This window comes from Oncorhynchus kisutch, linkage group LG3 (genome assembly GCF_002021735.2).
Source record: "Oncorhynchus kisutch isolate 150728-3 linkage group LG3, Okis_V2, whole genome shotgun sequence".
NCBI classification, from domain to species: domain Eukaryota; kingdom Metazoa; phylum Chordata; class Actinopteri; order Salmoniformes; family Salmonidae; genus Oncorhynchus; species Oncorhynchus kisutch.
Genome location: NC_034176.2, coordinates 36,643,297 through 36,662,978, shown reverse-complemented (window position 1 = coordinate 36,662,978; position 19,682 = coordinate 36,643,297). Strand labels below are relative to the sequence as shown.

At 41.4% G+C, this 19,682-nt stretch overlaps 1 protein-coding gene across 1 annotated transcript in view; it reads right to left on the bottom strand.

The window, feature by feature from the left end:
- LOC109873895 (neuropeptide FF receptor 1-like) overlaps positions 1 to 9,412 on the bottom strand; it is a 51,072-nt gene extending 41,660 nt beyond the window's left edge. The window contains exon 1 of the mRNA XM_020465605.2: positions 9,185 to 9,412. The gene's annotated coding sequence lies outside the window, so the exon portion shown is untranslated. The remainder of the gene's footprint in view (positions 1 to 9,184) is intronic.
- Positions 9,413 to 19,682: the final 10,270 nt, after the last annotated feature.

The window sequence follows — 19,682 nt, the reverse complement described above, 5'->3', positions numbered from 1 at the left end:
TCAGAGCACGCGCAGACCAGCTGCCTGGTGTGTTTGCGGACATATTCAATCACTACTTATCCCAGTCTGCTGTTCCCACATGCTTCAAGAGGTCCACCATTGTTCCTGTTCCCAAGAAAGCTAAGGTAACTGAGCTAAATGACTAATGCACTGTAGCACTCACTTTCGTCATTATGAAGTGCTTTGAGAGATGAGTCAATGACCATATCACCTCCACCCTACCTGACACCCTAGACCCACTCCAATTTGCTTACCGTGCCAATAGGTCCACAGATGACGTAATCACAATCACACTGCACACTGCTCTAACCCATCTGGACAAGAGGAATACCTATGTAAGAATACTGTTCATCGACTACAGCTCAGCATTTAACACCATAGTACCCTCCAAACTCGTCATTAAGCTCGAGACCCTGGGTCTCGGCCCCGCCCTGTGCAACTGGGTCTCGGACGTCCTGACGGGCTGCCCCCAGGTGGTGAGAGTAGGAAACAACATCTCCACCCCGCTAATCCTCAACACTAGGGCCTCACAAGGGTGCGTTTTCAGCCCTCTAATGTATTCCCTGTTCACCCATGACTGTGTGGCCATGCACACCTCCAACTCAATCATCAAGATGCAGACGACACTACAGTGGTAGGTTTGATTACCAACAATGACGAGACATCCTACAGGGAGGAGGCGAGCGCCTTCGGAGTGTAGTGTCAGGAAAATAAACTCACACTCAATGTCAACAAAACAAAGGAGATGATTGTGGACTTCAGGAAACTGCCTGTTCACCCCGCTATCATCCAGAAGGCAAGGACAGTACAGGTGCATCAAAGCTGGGAACGAGAGACTGAAAAACAGCTTCTATCTCAAGGCCATCAGACTGTTAAACAGCCATCACTAACATTGAGTGGCTGCTGCCAACATACTGACTTATCTCTAGCCACTATAATAATAAAAAAATTGGATGTAATAAATGTATCATTGGTTTTTGCTTACATAGACGGGTGTGTGCCTTTCCAAATAATGTCCACTCAATTGAATTTACGAGAGTTGGACTCCAATCAAGTTGTAGAAACATCTCAAGGATGACCAATGGAAACAGGATGCACCGGAGCTCAATTTCGAGTCTCATAGCAAAGTGTCTGAATACTTCTGTTTTTAAAGTTTAAAAAACAACCTGTATTCACTTTGTCATTATGGGGTATTGTGTGTAGATTGATGAGGAAATGTTATTTAATTCATTTTAGAAACACGTTTGAACGCCAACTAAATGAATGCACTGTAAGCAGATTTGTGCACAAAAATTGCAGAGAAATACACTTTTTGTTCGTAATGGAACATTTCTGGGATCTTTTATTTCAGCTCACCAAACATGGGACTAAAACTTTACAAGTTGCTTTTATATTTTTGTTCAGTATATAAAACACAGGAAAGTCATGCCTTTGACTGCACTGGACCTTTAAGGTCTATATGTTGGAGTTCAAGCTTTATTTGAAAAGTAGGAAATTGCATGAATTTGGTCCATTAGGCTACAGAGTAGGTCGCCACGTCTGAAAAATGTATTTTCAGTCCATCACATTTTATGGCTTTTAGAAAGGGCTCACAGAGTTTGTTTTTCCACTCACAGCTGTCCAATATTAGTGGTGAAGTTGTGATGTTAATGAAGCAATATAGACCAAATTGAAGGGTCTTGAGTTTTGTTTGTGTTTCCACAGTGAGCGGCTGACTCTGACAGGCAATGTAGCCTAATAACCATAACGTTTTTTAGGAAAAGCTTTAGTAAAACATGCACCTTTCATCGTATTATCTTGAAACTTTCTCTGCAAAACTAACTTTCATCAATGTTTTAACATCTACGGCAGGTATTCCCAAACTGGTGTATGTAATGCCGTCTGGCGGTACGCCAAATAAAAATGTGATTCACATTAAAAATACAATTCTTCACATTTTCAAACAGTACATTGATATTTTCCAACGGGGCTATACATTTGGGTGAGTTTTTTCCCCCCTCGCCTGAGTAGCCTTGTTTCACTTCCAAAAATAACATGAAACCATCTAGTGTTCAGCGAAATAACAACACAATGTCAAATACAGGTTGTCTAGTAAAATAATTCACATCCAATCACATTAACCGTTACTCTCTCTCGAGGGAAACCTTCACTCTTGTGCAAACATTTAGAAACAAAAGGACGTTTGTGAGCGAGAATAAAGACGACTTTCGAGTAGTAAGACATGTGTAAAAGCAACAGATACCATGAATAAGAAGGGGCTAGAAGGGGCTAGAAGCGTCTTATATGGTGAGTTACCAAGTGGCTAGGACAGGCGAGCCCCATACTATTGTGGAGGACTTAATTTTCCTGCTGCAGCAGATATGGCGGGGACGATGCTGGGGGAAAAGGCCCAAAAAAACTATACAGACAATGTCTTCATCAATCAACACTATTTCACAACGCATCAGTGACATGGAAGGAGATGTTGAAACAATTCCTGCTTCACATACTAGCCAGTGAATAATATGCATAACAGCTGGATGAGTCAACAGACTTGGCAGGCCTGGTACAGCTCCTGGTATATGTCCGTTACATTTATGTGGAGTCAATTAAGGAAGACATCCTCTTTTGGAAACCAGGACAACATGAGAGGGTATTTTTTAAAGTAATGGACAGCCTTGTGACATCTAATGGACCTTGGTGGTCAAGATGTGTTGGTATCTGTACCGATGGCACAAAAGCCATGACAGGGAGACATAGTGGAGTGGTAACGTGCGTGTAAGCAGTTGCTCCCGACGCCATTTGGGTACACTGCAGCATCCACAGAGAGGCTCTTGCTGCCAAGGGAATGCCTGACAGCTTGAAAGACGTTTTGAATACTACAGTGAAAATGGTTAACTTTGTTAAAGCAAGGCCCCTGAACTCTCGTGTATTTTCTGCACTATGCAATGATATGGGCAGCGACCATGTAACGCTTTTACAACATACAGAAGTGCGCTGGTTATCAAGGGGCAAAGTATTGACAAATGTATTTTTTAAATTGAGAGTCAAGCTTAAAGTTTTCTTTACTGATCATCATTTTCACTTGTCTGACCACTTGCATGATGACGAGTTTCTCACACGACTGGCCTATCTGGGTGATGTTTTTTCTCGCCTGAATGATCTTAATCTAGGATTACAGGGACTCTCCGCAACTATATTCAATGTGCGGGATAAAATTGAGGCTATGATTAAGAAGTTGGGGCTCTTTTCTGTCTGCATTAACAAGGACAACACACAGGTCTTTCCATCATTGTATGATTTTTTTATGCAAATTAACTCAAGAGTATGGACAATGTCAAATGTGATTTAGCGAAGCACCTGAGTGAGCTGGGTGCACAATTACGCTGGTACTTTCCCAAAACAGACGACACAAACAACTGGATTTGTTATCCCTTTCATGCCCTGCCTCCAGTCCACTTACCGATATCTGAACAAGAGAGTCTCATTGATATTGCAACATGCGGTTCTGTGAAAATTGAATTTAATCAGAAGCCACGTCTTGATATCAACGGCTAGATATCTGCGCTCAGAGTTTCTTGCCTTGGCAAATCGCGCTGTTAAGACACTGATGTCCTTTGCAAACACGTACCTATGTGAGAGGGGATTCTCGGCCCTCACTAACCTGAAAACTAAATACAGGCACAGACTGTGTGTGAAAAATTATTTAAGACAGATACACTCTCCAATACAACCCAACATTGCAGAGTTATGTGCATCCTTTCAAGAACACCCTTCTCATTAACCTGTGGTGATTTATTCGCAATTTTTGATGAACAAATTTTATATGTAAGATGGCTAAATAAAGAGTAAAATCATTGATTATTATTATTATATTATTATTATTTGCGCCCTGGTCCTATAAGAGCTCTTTGTCACTTCCCACGAAACGGGTTGTGATAAAAACTCACACTCATAATTATGTTTAATAAATGTATCGTATAGTGTGTGTGTGTGGCAGGCTTACAATGATGTCAATTATATTTGAGAGTGCGCTGACCCTGGTGCTAGAGGGGGTATGCAGCAGGAGATTGAATGTTTGAAGGGGTACGGGACTACAAAAAGTTTGGGAACCACTGCTCTACTGGATCGGTGTCCCTATACCGGGACGGTTGATGCTAACATGCGCTAAACGTGTGCTAATGTGACTAGAATGACATTGTAAGTAACAGCAAACTTTGCTGGACATAGACATGTCTTACATGGGCAGAAAACTTAAATTATTGTAAATCTAACTGTACTGTCCAATTTACATTAGCTATTAAAGTGAAAAATACCATGCTATTGTTTGACAAGAGTGCACAACAACAAAAACCTTTTATCATGGCAAATGGTTTGATACATTCACCTCTGAAAGTAAATCATTTACTTACAGTTGAAGCCAAGGGTTAACATACACCTTAGCCAAATACATTTAAACAAAAATTTTCGCTATTCCTGACATTAAATCTAGTAAAAATTCCCTGTCTTGGGTCAGTTAGGACCACCACTTTATTTTAAGAATGTGAAATGTCAAAATAATAGTAGAGAGAATTATTTATTTCAGATTTGATTTCATTCATCACATTCCCAATGGGTCAGAAGTTTACATAAACTTCTAAACATTGCCTTTCAATTGTTTAACTTCGGTCAAACGTTTCTGGTAGCCTTCCACAAGCTTCCCACAATAAGTTGGGTGAATTTTCGCCCATTCCTCCTGACAGAGCTGGTGTAACTGAGTCAGGTTTGTAGGCCTCCTTACTCGCACACGCTTTTTCACTTCTGCCCACAAATGTTCTATAGGATTGAGGTCAGGGCTTTGATGGCCACTCCAATACCTTGACTTTGTTGTCCTTAAGCCATTTTGGCACAACATTGGAAGTATGCTTGGGGTCATTGTCCATTTGGAAGACCCATTTGCAACCAAGCTTTAACTTCCTGACTGATGTCTTGAGATGTTGCTTCAATATAGCCACATGATTGTCCCTCCTCATGAAGCTATCTATTTTGTGAAGTGCATTAGTCCATCCTGCAGCAAAGCACCCCACAACATGATGCTGCCACCCCCGTGCTTCACAGTTGGGATGGTGTTCTTCAGCTTGCAAGCCTCCACCGTTTTCCTCCAAACATAACGATGGGCATTATGGGCAAACAGTTCTATTTTTGTTTCATCAAACCAGAGAACATTTCTCCAAAAAGTATGATTTTTGTTCCCATGTGCAGTTGCAAACCTTTTTTATGGCATTTTTGGAGCAGTGGCTTCTTCCTTGCTGAGGCCATTCAGGTTGTGTCAATATAGGACTTGTTTTAGTGTGGATATAGATACTTTGGTACCTGTTTCCTCCAGCATCTTCACAAGGTCCTTTGCTGTTGTTCTGGGATTGATTTGCACTTTTCGCACCAAAGTATGTTCATCTCTAGGAGACAAAACACATCTCCTTCCTGAGCGGTATGACAGTTGCCTAGTTCCATGGTGTTTATACTTGCGTACTATTGTTTGTACAGGTGAACGTGGCACCTTCAGGCGTTGGATGAACCAGACTTGTGGAGGTCTACAATGTTTTTTCTGAAGTCTTGGCTGATTTCTTTTGATGTTCCCATGATGTCAAGCAAAGAGGCACTGAGTTTGAAGCTAGGCCTTGAAATACATCCACAGGTACACCTCCAATTGACTCAAATGATGTCAATTAGCCAATCAGAAGCTTCTAAAGCCATGACATAATTTTCTGGATTTTTCCATGCTGTTTAAAGGCACAGTCAACTTAGTGTATGTAAACTTCTGACCCACTGGAATTGTGATACAGTGAATTATAAATGAAATAATCTGTCTGTAAACAATTGTTGGAAAAATTACTTGTGTCATGCACAAAGTAGATGTCCTAACAGCCTTGCCAAAAGTGTAGTTTATTAACAAGAAATTTGTGGAGTGGTTGAAAATGACTTTTAATGCCTCCAACCTAAGTGTATGTAAACTTCCTACTTCAACTGTACATTCAGTAATCTTGCTCTGATGTCATCTTGAGGGTCCCAGAGATAAAACATAATAATTTTATGTTTAAATGTAGGTAATGGGTTCTACAGTTTGAACCCCTGCCATCTCTGGCTCCACACCCACCCCGCTATCTAGATGTGTGAACGTTAGTGTATAAGCTAATGATCCATCATTTATGACATTCCTGGGAGTGTGTAAAATTACAAAAATTATATGGTAATACAAAATGTATGTTCTCTATAGTTACGTACTTGAAAATGTTTTAACTGACCAATTTGGCATATTTGGGCAGACTTGATACAAAATACTGTGCAGTATTGCAATGCCTCACTGGATCAATCTGAAACTTTGCACACACACTGCTGCCATCTAGTGGCCAAAATCTAAATTGCACATAAACTGCGATATTATATTATGGCCTTTCTCTTGCATTTCAAAGATTGAACAAAACAAACAAGTATTTTCTTTTACCAGATCTAATGTGTTATCTTCTCCTACATTCACTTCACATTTCAACAAACTTCAAAGTGTTTATTTTCAAATGGGATCAAGAATATGCATATTCTTGCTTCAGGTCCTGAGCTACAGGCAGTTAGATTTGGGTGTCATTTTAGGCAACAAAAAAAAGGTTTAGATCTTAAATGATCTACAATTGGTTTATATTTTCTTTGCCAGTAGGCCTATTGTTTTTCAGTGTTATGATAGGCTGCCTATTCGTAACATCCATAATGGTTGTGGATCTGATGGATATTGATGTATTATTTGTTTGCTTCAGAAGCTTGTGCATTCACCACATTGTGTTTGCTTGTTGTAATTTTTACCCCCCATTTTTCTCGTGATTACGATTTTGTCTCATTGCTTTTTTTTTTTTAAGATGTTAATGTCTATTTCAGACTAACATCCACAACGGAGGGTGTAACGTCCATAACGGAGGGTGTAACGTCCCTAAACAGTTTTTCCTCTCTAAAGTAATAATGGAAATGAAACTCTTTAAAAATGATAGTTTTTGTGTTCAACCGAGTCTTTCCTTCAAAATGTCAATCCCTGTTTTGACAAACAAACTCAGACTTTTGCTAATATGTCTCCTCCGCCCCTTTCATGTAGCCTAACATCCGTAAACACTTCTTATTTGCTTTACTTCTCCAAAATGTCAATATTTACAAGTCTGCTTTTTGGGGTATACACTCCCCTCCAAGGGTATAGACACACACATCAAAAGTTGTGATTTTGCACGCAAATGTAAAGCCCATAATGCTGGAATTGACCACGAGTAAGAAGAGATCAAATCAAAGAACTCTGATTTTAAAATGTCTTCTCATTTTAGTTATATATATGGCTATGTAATTGTTGGTGTTTAAAGATAACCTAGGTTGTGCTGGAACTACCGTATCTTTCCAATTGGCGAGAGATTTTCATGTTAATATTCTAAAATCTGCTTAAAACAGATGGTTAAAATATCAGAGGACTAATATAAATACTGTATTATGCATGCCAGTCTCTCTTGGCTGAGAGTTAAGGAGAGACTGACTGCATCACTTCTTTTTATAAGAAACAATGTGCTGAAAATCCCAAATTGTTTCCCGAGTCAACTTACACACAGCTCTTACACACACACTTACTCCACCAGACATGCCACCAGGAGTCTTTTCACAGTCCCCAAATCCAGAAGAAATTCAAGAAAGGGTACAGTATTATATAGAGCCATTACTGCATGGAATTCCATTGTATCTCATATTGCTCAAATTAACAGCAAACCTGGTTTCAAAAACAACAGATAAAGCAACACCTCGTGGCACAATGCCTCTCCCCTATTTTACCTAGATAGTTTGTGTGTATGCGTTGATATGTAGGCTACCTGTGCCTTTAAAAAATGTTTTATGTAGTTGTGTTCTTGAGCTGTTCTTTTCTACCAATGTTCTGTTTCATTCTTTGTGTGGACCCCAGGAAGAGTAGCTGCTGCTTTCCCAACGGCTAATGGGGATCCTAATAAAATACCAAATACCAAAACCAATATGAGCATTTTCTCACCAGAGGGGTGTTTACATCAAACTGACAGTGCATGATGAGGTAGTGCACATACAATAACTTGTGTGGTTAAATTCCCCACTACCACCAGTTCAAAAAATATAACTTTCCATCACATTTTCAACTCTACTGATTTTTTTTTTCCAGTAACAATTTTGTGTTATATGGTATTGGCACATGCGCTCTAGCCAACAGCTCGCAGATACAGTGCGTGGAGAGCCTATATGAGGAGATTTATTACGGACAAGAGTGAGATTATTTTTATTTGTCAAAAGGCAGCCAAGCATCAATCATCATGTCACCTAGCCCAGTGGACTAAAGTAGCCTAGCATTACTCCTTATAGTCAAAGGACTTTACATGTTCTGTATAGAGAAGAATTGGCTCTGACAGCCAAATACCCCATCTAAACGTGAATCGATTGTCAATTGTGGTAAAAACATAAAGCACTATACTTTCAAATCACATCAAAAATCATTTCACAAATGCTAAATATACACTGTTTTAACCGGTTCTATCAGTTGCAGCCGACAGTTTTGTGGTTTCCGTCTTCCGTTTACACACAGGTGTTCGGAGACGCAGATAACTCATTTGCACAGGTACGCATCTGTCTTCTGTAAATAAGCACTATAACATGGAAATATGTCGGTGTGGGAACACTATAAAAGGTGTGTAATAATTTAACCTTTGGGTTTCTTGACAAAAAAAATGTATTGCTGATATGAAAGATTCCTTATTTCCACAACCATTGCATTTTAACGTTCCGAACGAGTAACACCCCTGCCATAAGATTCTATCTTCAATCGGGTCAAGCTCATCACTGTGCACTTTCACCACCCTGTGAAGTTAATCATAATTGATTTAATCGGTAGCCTAAATTGCATGCTTTCTCGATTCGTAGTAGGAGGAACACACGATATCAACATCATTGCGAAACTCCCAATTTTACTTCGATATACTTATATCAATATTTGCGCATAAAGGCATTTCCACCGCCATTTTTCACAAATTTTACAGGCGAAAAAAAAAATCGCATTTTGAAAGTTTACCGAAAAATGTGCTGTTTCCATCAGGCCTGTCATTACATTTTTTTTATCCAACATTGTACTTTACTCTCAGAAAAAGGTTGGATGGAAAACTGGTTAGTAACACCAAAAAAAGAGATGACTTACCGTATTGAGCGAGCGCTTCACTCCAATTTGGCTACTTTGACAGTAGTTTACAATAGTTCAGCGATGCAGCTATGAAAATGTAGATGCATAAACGCGCAATATTAAAGTAGCCCTTTTCCCAATTCAGCCAAATGGAGATGGGGAAATGGATTCTCCAGTGTTGATCAAATTGAGCAAAATCAACGCTTTTTGTTAGGGAATTCCATATTTCTCATATTCATGTCTCGCTTCTCAATTCCAACTAAACTACTGAGTTTAGGGAGCTGGGTAACTCATACCCATCTCCCACCTAACAGAGAAGCCCCTTGCCGGGCCAACCCCGCCCACCACACGATTTCATTTGCGGAGGCTTTCCAGACAGATAAGCGATGAGCAAAACGGGGTTCGTACAGCATGTTGTGTATATGGGTATGTTCAATACAAAAACGTTTTGGAACGTTGCAGATAGAAAAGAACAGACATGATTCCTTAGAATTAGAGGCATGATTGTTCTACATAACACATTTCTATCTGAACGTTGGCCATCGTTGTGTCTATCCTGCTGAATGCGGACCTGGTACCCGCATGAAGCTAGCCACTTTAATGATTAGCAGTTTACTTTCAAAATAAAAGTCCCTCGTTTGAAAGCGAGGCTAACGGATACAAATAGTGGAATCACGCTATATCTGGACTAGATGATGCTGAACAAGTTTGGAATGTTGTTGCACAATTACAAATGAAGTACAATAATTAATTCGTTTGATAATAAACAGAAGAAACTGTTGAAATCCCACCGTGGATTTATTAGCAATGTTCCCTCTAAACTGCGCACCTCCTCCAGGACAGCAGTGCAGAAGAATTGCCAGACTGCGGAGAGACGCAAGAGATTGAGCTTCAATGGGTTCACCCTATTAGTTTGCACTATAGATCAGCGTTTTTCCTCTATGATCAAATCAAAATGATATCAGCCCCTTTTTAATGGAACAAACCAAAACGAATCTAATTTTTCAAGATTGAGTCTGTGATTTTGATCTAGGCAGAGCCAGAGAGCAACAGAGTAAAATAATGTTGACAGGAAGCCCACAAGCGGTCTTTCAGTCACCCACGATTTAATGCGCTTCTCAGATCAGTTCAGGTCGCAGAGCCGCGCTTGTGCACGTTTGTTGATATTCTTTGCTATAGCGAGTTATTAGCCCTATTGTAGGTAAGTACTGGTCAGCAATGGGGAGTTACTTATTCCTATAAGACCACAAAACGTGTAGGCAACATTTCAATGTGTATTTGAAAAGGTAGTCCGGTAAAAAGCTTGTCTGTGTCTTAATTAAAGATTTCAGGAGGCCTAGCTCTGAACTTCTGACAATTGATTTTAAAATACTGATTCGAGCACTGAGAGATTACAAATAGCAGCCAACCATTTCAGGTCCGGTACAATCGTTGGGCCTTGGGTGTGAAAGATTCATCAGGCTACTGGCTTTACACACCTGGCTAAAAGATTACTGTAGGTCTGTTGGAATCACTTTTATTGATATATCTGACACCTTCTGGAAACAGAAGATACCCTACAGGAATGATGGAGTCCATCCTAATCATCTTGGCTCCTGGACTTTGTTAACGCATTTCAAGGCTGCATTGAGACCAGTGGTGACCCGTCATTTTGAGCCCCACCATTCTAACAAAACATTATATATCACCAGTCAAAAGTTTGGACACATGGAATCATGTAGTAACCAAAAAACTGTTAAACAAATCAGAATATATTTTATATTTGAGATTCTTCAAAGTAGCCAGCCTTTGCCTTGACAGCTTTGCACACGGTTGGCATTCTCTCAACCAGCTTCATGAGGTAGTCAACTGGAATGAATTTCAATTAACAGGTGTGCCTTGTTAATTTGTGGAATTGCTTTACTTCTTAATATAATTAAGCCAATCAGTTGTGTTGTGATAAGGTAGGGGTTGTATACAGAAGATAGCCCTATTTGGTAAAAGATCAAGACCAATTAACAGTAGCTATTGAGGAGAGTGCACAACAACAAAACACTTTTATCACGGCAACTGGGTTGATACATTCACCTCTGTAGGTAAATAATGTAATTCCATTCAGTAATCTTGCTCTGATTTGTCATCCTGAGGGTCCCAGAGATAAAATGTAGCATAATTTTGTTTGATAAAAATCATTTTTATGTTCAAATGTAGTAACTGGGGTCTACAGTTTGACCCAACTGCTGTCTCTGGCTCCACACCCAACCGGCCATCTAGATGTGTGAATGTTAGTGTATGTGCCAATGGTCCATCATGTATGACATTCCTGGGAGTGTGTAATCTTACATGTTTTATTACCATAGCATTTTTGAATGTTCTCTAAAGTTATGTACTTGAAAATGTATCAATTGACCAATTCGGCTCATTTGGGCAAACTCCTGGCAGGCTTGATACAAAATATTGTGCAGTAATGTAATTCTTCACTGGATCAGTCTGGAACGTAGCACACACACTGCTGCCATCTGAAAGTATGGCCTTTCTCTTGCATTTCAAAGATGATGGAACAAATACATTTAAAAAATGCATGTTTTTTTGTTTGTATTATCTTTTACCAGATCTAATGTGTTATATTCTCCTACATTAATTTCACATTTCTACCATCTTCAAAGTGTTTCCTTTCAAATGGTATCAATAATATGCATATCCTTGCTTCAGGTTCTGAGCTACAGGCAGTTCGATTTGGGTACGTAATTTTGGGCGAATATTGAAAAAAAAAGGGTACGAACCATTAAGACATGAACTGTCTGTGATTGCATTAGAATTCAAGGCACACTTAACCAGCATGGCTACCACAGAATTTTGCAGTGATACGTCATCCCACCTGGTTTGCATTTAGTGGGACTATCATTTGTTTTTCAACAGGACAATGACCCTCCAGACTGTATAAGGGCTATTTGACCAAGAAAGAGAGTGATGGAGTGCTGCATCAGATTACCTGGCCTCCACAATCACCCAACCTCAACCCAATTGAGATGGTTTGGGATGAGTTGGACCGCAGAGTGAAGGAAAAGCAGCCAATAAGTGCTCAGCATATGTGGGAACTCCTTCCAGACTGTTGGAAAGGCATTCCAGGTGAAGCTGGTTGAGAGAATGCCAAGAGTGTGCAAAGCTGTCATCAAGGCAAAGGGTGGCTACTTTGAAGAATCTCAAATATGAAATATATTTTAACATTTTTTAACACTTTTTGGGTTATTACATGACTCCATATGTGTTATTTCATAGTTTTAATGTTTTCACTATTATTCTACAATGTACAAGAAAAACCCTGGAATTAGTAGGTGTGTCCAAACTTTTGACTGGTACTGTACATGCTAAAATCGCCACTGGTTGAGACAATTACTTATCAATGACCCAAGACCAGCTCAGTTAGACCCTACCATTGTGACGCTGAGTTGTCTTAATGCTGCATCAAAATGTACATTATCCCAAAGGGGTTGGTAGACACAATGTAAGTAACTTAATTTATGTCCCCATAACTGCCCTGAATACCTCAGTTGATTGTACAGCTATTGTATGCAGTAATCATGTGTATATGAAGCAGAGTTGCATTGTTAGCACTGAGGCAGTGTGCCCTAGTAGGAAGTCCACTGTGTGCAGCTCACAGTACACTATCAGCTCCAATATAAACAACATGTGCAAGTATACTTCTGATAATCTTCCAAGTCAAGCATAACAACAATCAAGCAGGGCCTCAAGAGTGGCGCAGTGGTCTAAGGCGATGTGTCGCTACAGATCCGGGTTCGAACCCGGGCTGTGTTGCAGCCGGCCACGACCAGGAAATGCATGAGGCGGTGCGTCCAGGTTAGGGGAGGGTTTGGCCGGCTGGGATGTCCTTGTCCCATCGTGCTCTAGCGACTGCTTGTGGCGGCCGGGCTGCTGGCTTCGGTTACCAGCTGTACTGTGTTTCCTCCGACACATTGGTGCGGCTGGCTTCCGGGTTAAGTGTGTCAAGAAGCAGTGTGGCTTGGCAGGGTCGTGTTTCGGAAGACACATGGATACCTCAGTTGATTGTACAGCTATTGTATGCAGACCCTCACCTCTCTCGATTCCGTGCGGGAGTTTCAGCGATTAGACAAGACTGTAACTACCAATTGGATGTCATGAAAATGGGGAGAAAAAGGGGTAGAAAGTACCAAAAAAACAATCAAGCAAACCAGAAAAGTGCTAGAAATAGCCCATAGTTCATGAGGTCAATAACTTGCTTGTAACAGATGACATACCTTTTGATGATACAGTGGTAGCAATACATCTACCGAAAAGACAGAAATGCCTGTAAAGCTTAGAGAGGATCTCATGTTAAATACTGTTGAAGTTAGGTTAAAGCTGCTATAGACCACCAAGTGCTAACAGTCAGTATCTGGATAATATGTGTGAAATGCTTGATGAATGAATGAATGAAAATTGTATTTTTGTGTCAAATCGGCAGTTGGCAAGCCATCCCTTACGGGATTAATTGACACAAACAAACATTACAATAATTTACTGTGATTATTCAGTGATAATTCTTCCAGTGTTCTCTGCCGTGCGCATCGCATAAAGAGTGAATAAATTCAAGATAAAAATCAATATATAATAGTAAGGTTATCCAAACAAGACTTTTATCCCTAGAGCATATACTGTACATGCACATACAGTGCATTTGGAAAGTATTCAGATCCCTAGACTTTTTCCACATTTTGATACCTTACGGCCTTATTCTAAAATGGATTAAATGGTTTTTTTCCTCATCAATCTACACACAATACCCCATAATGGCAAATCAAAAACAGGTTTTAGAAATGTTTGAAAAAGAAATAATCACATTTACATAAGTATTCAGACTCTTTACTCAATACTTTGTTGAAGCACCTTTGGCAGCGATTACAGCCTCAAGTCTTCTTGGGTATGACGCTACAAGCTTGGCACACCTGTATTTGGGGAGTTTCTCCAATTTTGGCAAACTCCAAGCGGGCTGTCATGTACCTTTACTGAGGAGTGGCTTCCATCTGGCCACTCTACCATAAAGGCCTGATTTATGGAGTGCTGCCGACATGGGAGAACCTTACAGAAGGACAACCATCGCCACAGAGGAACTTTGGAGCTCTGTCAGAGTGACCATAGGGTTCTTGGTCACCTCCCCGACCAAGGCCCTTCTCCCTCGATTGCTCAGTTTGGCCGGGCTGCCAGCTCTAGGAAGAGACTTTGTGCTCCCAAACTTCTTCCATTTAAGAATGATGGAGAACACTGTGTTCTTGGGGACCTTCAATATTGCAGAAAATTGCTGGTACCCTTCCCCCTCTACGGACAATTCCTTCTACCTCATGGCTTGGTTTTTGGGCTGACGTGCACTGTCAGCTGTGGGACCTTATATATGGACGGCAGGGTAGCCTAGTGGTTAGAGCGTTGGACTAGTAACCGAAAGGTTGCAAGTTCGAATCCCCGAGCTGACAAGGTACAAATCTGTCGTTCTGCCCCTGAACAGGCAGTTAACCCACTGTTCCTAGGCCGTCATTGAAAATAAGAATTTGTTCTTAACTGACTTGCCTAGTAAAATAAAGGTAAAAAAAAAAAATATATATATATATATATATATAGACATGTGTGTGCCTTTCCAAATCATGTCCAATCAATTGAATTTACCACAGGAGACTCCAATTAAGTTGTAGAAACAACTATTTGTATTTATTATGAATCCCCTCTTCCTGGGGTCCAGCAAAATTAAGGCAGCTTATACAGTTTTTAAACATTACAATACATTCACAGATTTACATGACACTGTGTGCTCTCAGGCCTCTACTCCACCACTACTACATATCTACAGTACTAAATCCATGTGTATGTTTAGTGTGTGTGTGTGTGAGTGTGTGCCAATGAACGGAGAGAGTTGTTGAGTTGGTGGAAGATGCACGACATTTACCCTAAGGAGCGTCTTATCAATTTAATGCCACCTGAATCAGCTCCCCGTACTCGTCCTGAGGAGCGTGCTATTAGTCTGGTGAAATCTGTGCCGGCTCCACGCACCAGGTCGCCAGTACGCATCCACAGCCCAGTACGTCCGGTGCTAGCTCCACACACTCGCCGTGCGAAGTGTGTCATCGTTCCGGTACAATTTGTGCCAGATCTACGCACCAGGTCTCCAGTGGGCCTCTACAGCCCAGTGTGCCTCTGTGCCAGCTCCTCTCACTTGCCGTGTGAAATGTGTCATCGTTCCGGTACAATTTGTGCCGGATCTACGCACCAGGTCTTCAGTACGTCTCCACAGCCCATTACGTCCAGTGCCAGCTCCATGCATCAGGCCTCCAGTACACCTCTCCAGTCCGGTACATCCTGTGCCTGCTCTCCGCACCAGGCCTCCAGTGCGCCTCACCAGTCCGGTACGTCCTGTACCTGCTCCACGCATTAGGCCTCCAGTGCGCATTCACAGTCCAGAGCCTCCGGCGACAGTTCCCGGTCCGGAGCCTCTGGCGACGGTTCCCGGTCCGGAGCACCCGGCTACGGTTCCCGGTCCGGAGCTTCCGGCGACGGTCCCTGGTCCGGAATCTCCTGCGACGGTCCCCGATCCGGAATCTCCTGCGACGGTCCACGGTCCGGAACCTCCTGCGCCGGTCCACGGTCCGGAACCTCTTGCGCCGGTCCATGGTCCGGAACCTCCTGCTCCTGCGCCGGTCCACAGGCCAAAAATGTTTGTTTACACTGTTGCTATGCTTACATGTTGTGGTCTCCATTATGTGGAATTTGCGTCTCGCATTTCAAAATAAAAGTCCCCAATTGAAAGTGATGCATACTGATACAAATAGCGGAATCATGTCATATTTGGACTAGATAATGCTAAACAACGTTGGAATGTTACATCATTTAAAATTAAATACATGAATGAATTAGTTTGACAATAAACATACTTTTGGGGGGAAATCCCACTGTGGATGTGTTAGACTGCATTACTGAATTGGGGGCATACTGAGGCCTATCAGCCTACACCGTGACACCTACAGAACACAACTATGTAGAGTTTACACAAATATGACTGTCTTAGCTCTTACTGCAGAACTCCGAAACCACAGTGACATGAGCCACATTAGCTCTGAATGTTCAATACCCATAGTATGTTGACTGGCTAGCTAATGTGGCTCATTTCACAGTGGTTTCAGAGTCCATAAATAGAGCTAAGACGCTAATATTTGTGTAAACTCTACATAGTTGCGTTCTGTGGGTGTCACTGAGTAGGCTGATACCCAATTTCATGGGTGAACAATCCATAGGTTAGCCTGTACAGTGTAATGTTCATTGCGCACAATAGACTGACTGGGAAGGGGATTTTCCACAGTCGAAGCCCTGCAATAAGAGCTTAGATGCTCATATTTGAGAGAATGGCTTACCAAGAAAAACTTACAAAAATACTAATTTGAGGTAAAAAGTAGTTGGAGCACTCAACAAAAAAAAGCAGATTGGTTTATTTTTGCTCACTTGAATTCCTTGTACAGGATGTGAACAGGTGACTGATGTTTCTAGGTCTAACTGACTTCTTCCTCAGTGATCTGAACATTGTACTTAGTTACTATTTATAGCCTACTGGCCCATTGAGACATATCAATGTAAAAACAAGAATCGTGATATGTTTCAAGGTAAATAGCAAATTATAGAACAAAATAATTCGATAAATAGTGTGCCTCATGAATCCGTAGACAAAGAGTTCCCCAAAACAACATTATAGAAATGTTAGGACAATGAAAGATCATAGTTTAGCCCCTTTGGATCCACAGTGTGTAAGGAGTACTGCCAGAATGCCTCTTTCTCTCGATGTCAGCTCTTTGTGAAATTTGGATGATGCAAAGTTTCAATGCTAGTTTAGTTTGACAAATACAGTATAAGCAGCCCAGCAGATGCATTAGAGCATGCATATGACATTTGTGGTGCTACAATTAATGAACCATTTTGGATTTTGGATTCTTTACCTGTTCTAGAGTGTTAAAACATTTTAGTATTAGTCGTATTTTGACAATGTCCACATTGACCACACTTGTAATGGCCATTGGGTGGGCCTGGGAGCCAAGTGTCCCGCTGTATGCTGTGCGTAACGGAATCGGCTAGAATGCAAAGGGGCAATGTTGTGAACCCTCATAGATTTGGATAACTGTTGAGGGTGTTCCACTGTTTCAATACAATGGATTTGAGCGACCGCACACGGGCTGTACTCCTTGGAAGGAAAGAAAAGTGGGGGCGTTTAGTATGACATTCTTATCATCACAGGAATCTGGTGTGCGTATCATTAGCTTTGTGCTCGAAATCTATGTTTGTACTACAGTTAGGATGGAGTCTTAGGAATTGATCCACCGGTATGTTCCTCTTAACGCCTAGATCATACCGACAGCGTGGTTGCGCGAAAATGATATGCAGCATAATGTGGATATGTCTGCAACAAAAATTCAACATGAATCTTCTTTCGCCATTTCTGTTAAGCAGTCTACTCATACAATTTGATGCATACGTTTCATAAATCCTATGTATGCACCACATAGAACACATTGCAACTGCCCCTGCAACGCAATGCTGCGTTTGAAATGAATGTACTTCTGGTGTACTAAAACGCAATGTCACTGTCGGTGTGATCAAAGGCGTAAGGTGTACCAAGTGGTTAGCTTAAAAGTGTATTCCTACTCTGCGGTTTGAGGAAAATAGTACACTCCAACTTGTTTTCTTTATTGTTATGGATTGTAAGATCCAAGATGTCTATTCTCTCCCGACTTCGCTCTGTTGTGAACTTGAGATTGGTGTCAGATAAATTAATATACAGTCCATTCGGAAAGTATTCAGACCCCTTGACTTTTTCCACATTTTGTTACGGTACAGCCTTATTCTAAAATGGATTCAATAAAAATGGTCATCATCAATCTACACACATCATATCATCAAGCAACACATCATCAAGCAAAATGTCTCCTCCAATATCTCCATCCGCACTCTGACGGTCTCTGACTCTCTCCGTTCACTCTCCTCCAGTTTCTCCCTCTTCTCCCAGACTGGCTCTGGTTCACTCCTCGGCTCCGCCGACGATCCCTTGTGCCCCCCCCCCCCATTTATTTTTATTTTGGGCTGTCTTTTGGGCTTTCTCTGTGGCCGCGAACCCCGGCGTCGTCACTGTCCTCCCTTCTCCCCTTGCGACAAGGAAGGCGATCCTGTCCTGCCAGGATTTCCCCCTAAGTCCAGGATCCATTCCCATCCAGAATCTCCTCCCAAGTCCATGTTACCCTCTCCTCCTGGGCACGCTGCTTGGTCCTGTTGTGGTGGGATATTCTGTCACGATCGTTGGAAGCATACTCGGACCAACGTGCAGCGTGATCTGGGTTCCACATCTTTTATTTAAAGTAAGTGAACCACACAACAAAAGAATAAACGAAACGACAATGGAGTGCTAACATGCAACGACACATAAACAATATCCCACAAACGCAGATGGGAAAATTCTACTTAAATATGATCCCCAATTAGAGACACCGATTACCAGCTGCCTCTAATTGGGAATCCTAAAAATCACCAACATAGAAAACATAAACTAGAACCCCACATAGAAAATCTTAACTAGACAGCCCCCTAGTCACGCCCTGACCTACTCAACCATTGAGAAACAAAAGCTCTCCATGGTCAGGTCGTAACAAGTTGAACGTACTTTGGTGCGAAAAGTGCAAATCAATCCCAGAACAACAGCAAAGGACCGTGTGAAGATGCTGGAGGAAACAGGTACAAAAGTATCTACATCCACAGTAAAACGAGTACTATATCGACATAACCTGAAAGGCCGCTCAGTAAGGAAGAAGCCACTGCTCCAAAACCGCCATAAAAAAGCCAGACTACGGTTCGCAACTGCACATGGGGACAATGATCGTACTTTTTGGAGAAATGTCCTCTGGTTGGATGAAACAAAAATAGAACTGTTTGGCCATAATGCCCATCTTTATGTTTGGAGGAAAAAGGGCGAGGCTTGCAACCTGAAGATCACTGTCCCAACCGTGAAGTACAGGGGTGGCAGCATTATGTTATGGGGGTGCTTTGCTGCAGGAGGGACTGGTGCACTTCACAACATAGATGGCATCATGATGAGGAAAAATTATGTTTTTTTTTAAAGCAATATCTCAAGATATCAGACAGTAAGTTAAAGCTTGGTCGCAAAGGGGTCTTCCAAATGGACAATGACTCCAAGCATACTTCCAAAGTTGTGGCAAAATGGCTTAAGGACAACAAAGGTCAAGGTATTGGAGTGGCCATCAAAGCCCTGACCTCAATCCTATAGAACATTTGTGGGCAGAAGTGAAAAAGAGTACGTGAGCAAGGAGGCCTACAAACCTGACTCAATTACACCATCTCTGTGATGAGGAATGGGCCAAAATTCACCCAGCTTATTGTGGGAAGCTTGTGGAAGGCTACCCACAACGTTTGACCCAAGTTAAACAATTTAAAGGCAATGCTACCAAATACTAATTGAGTGTATGTAAACTTTCTGACCGAC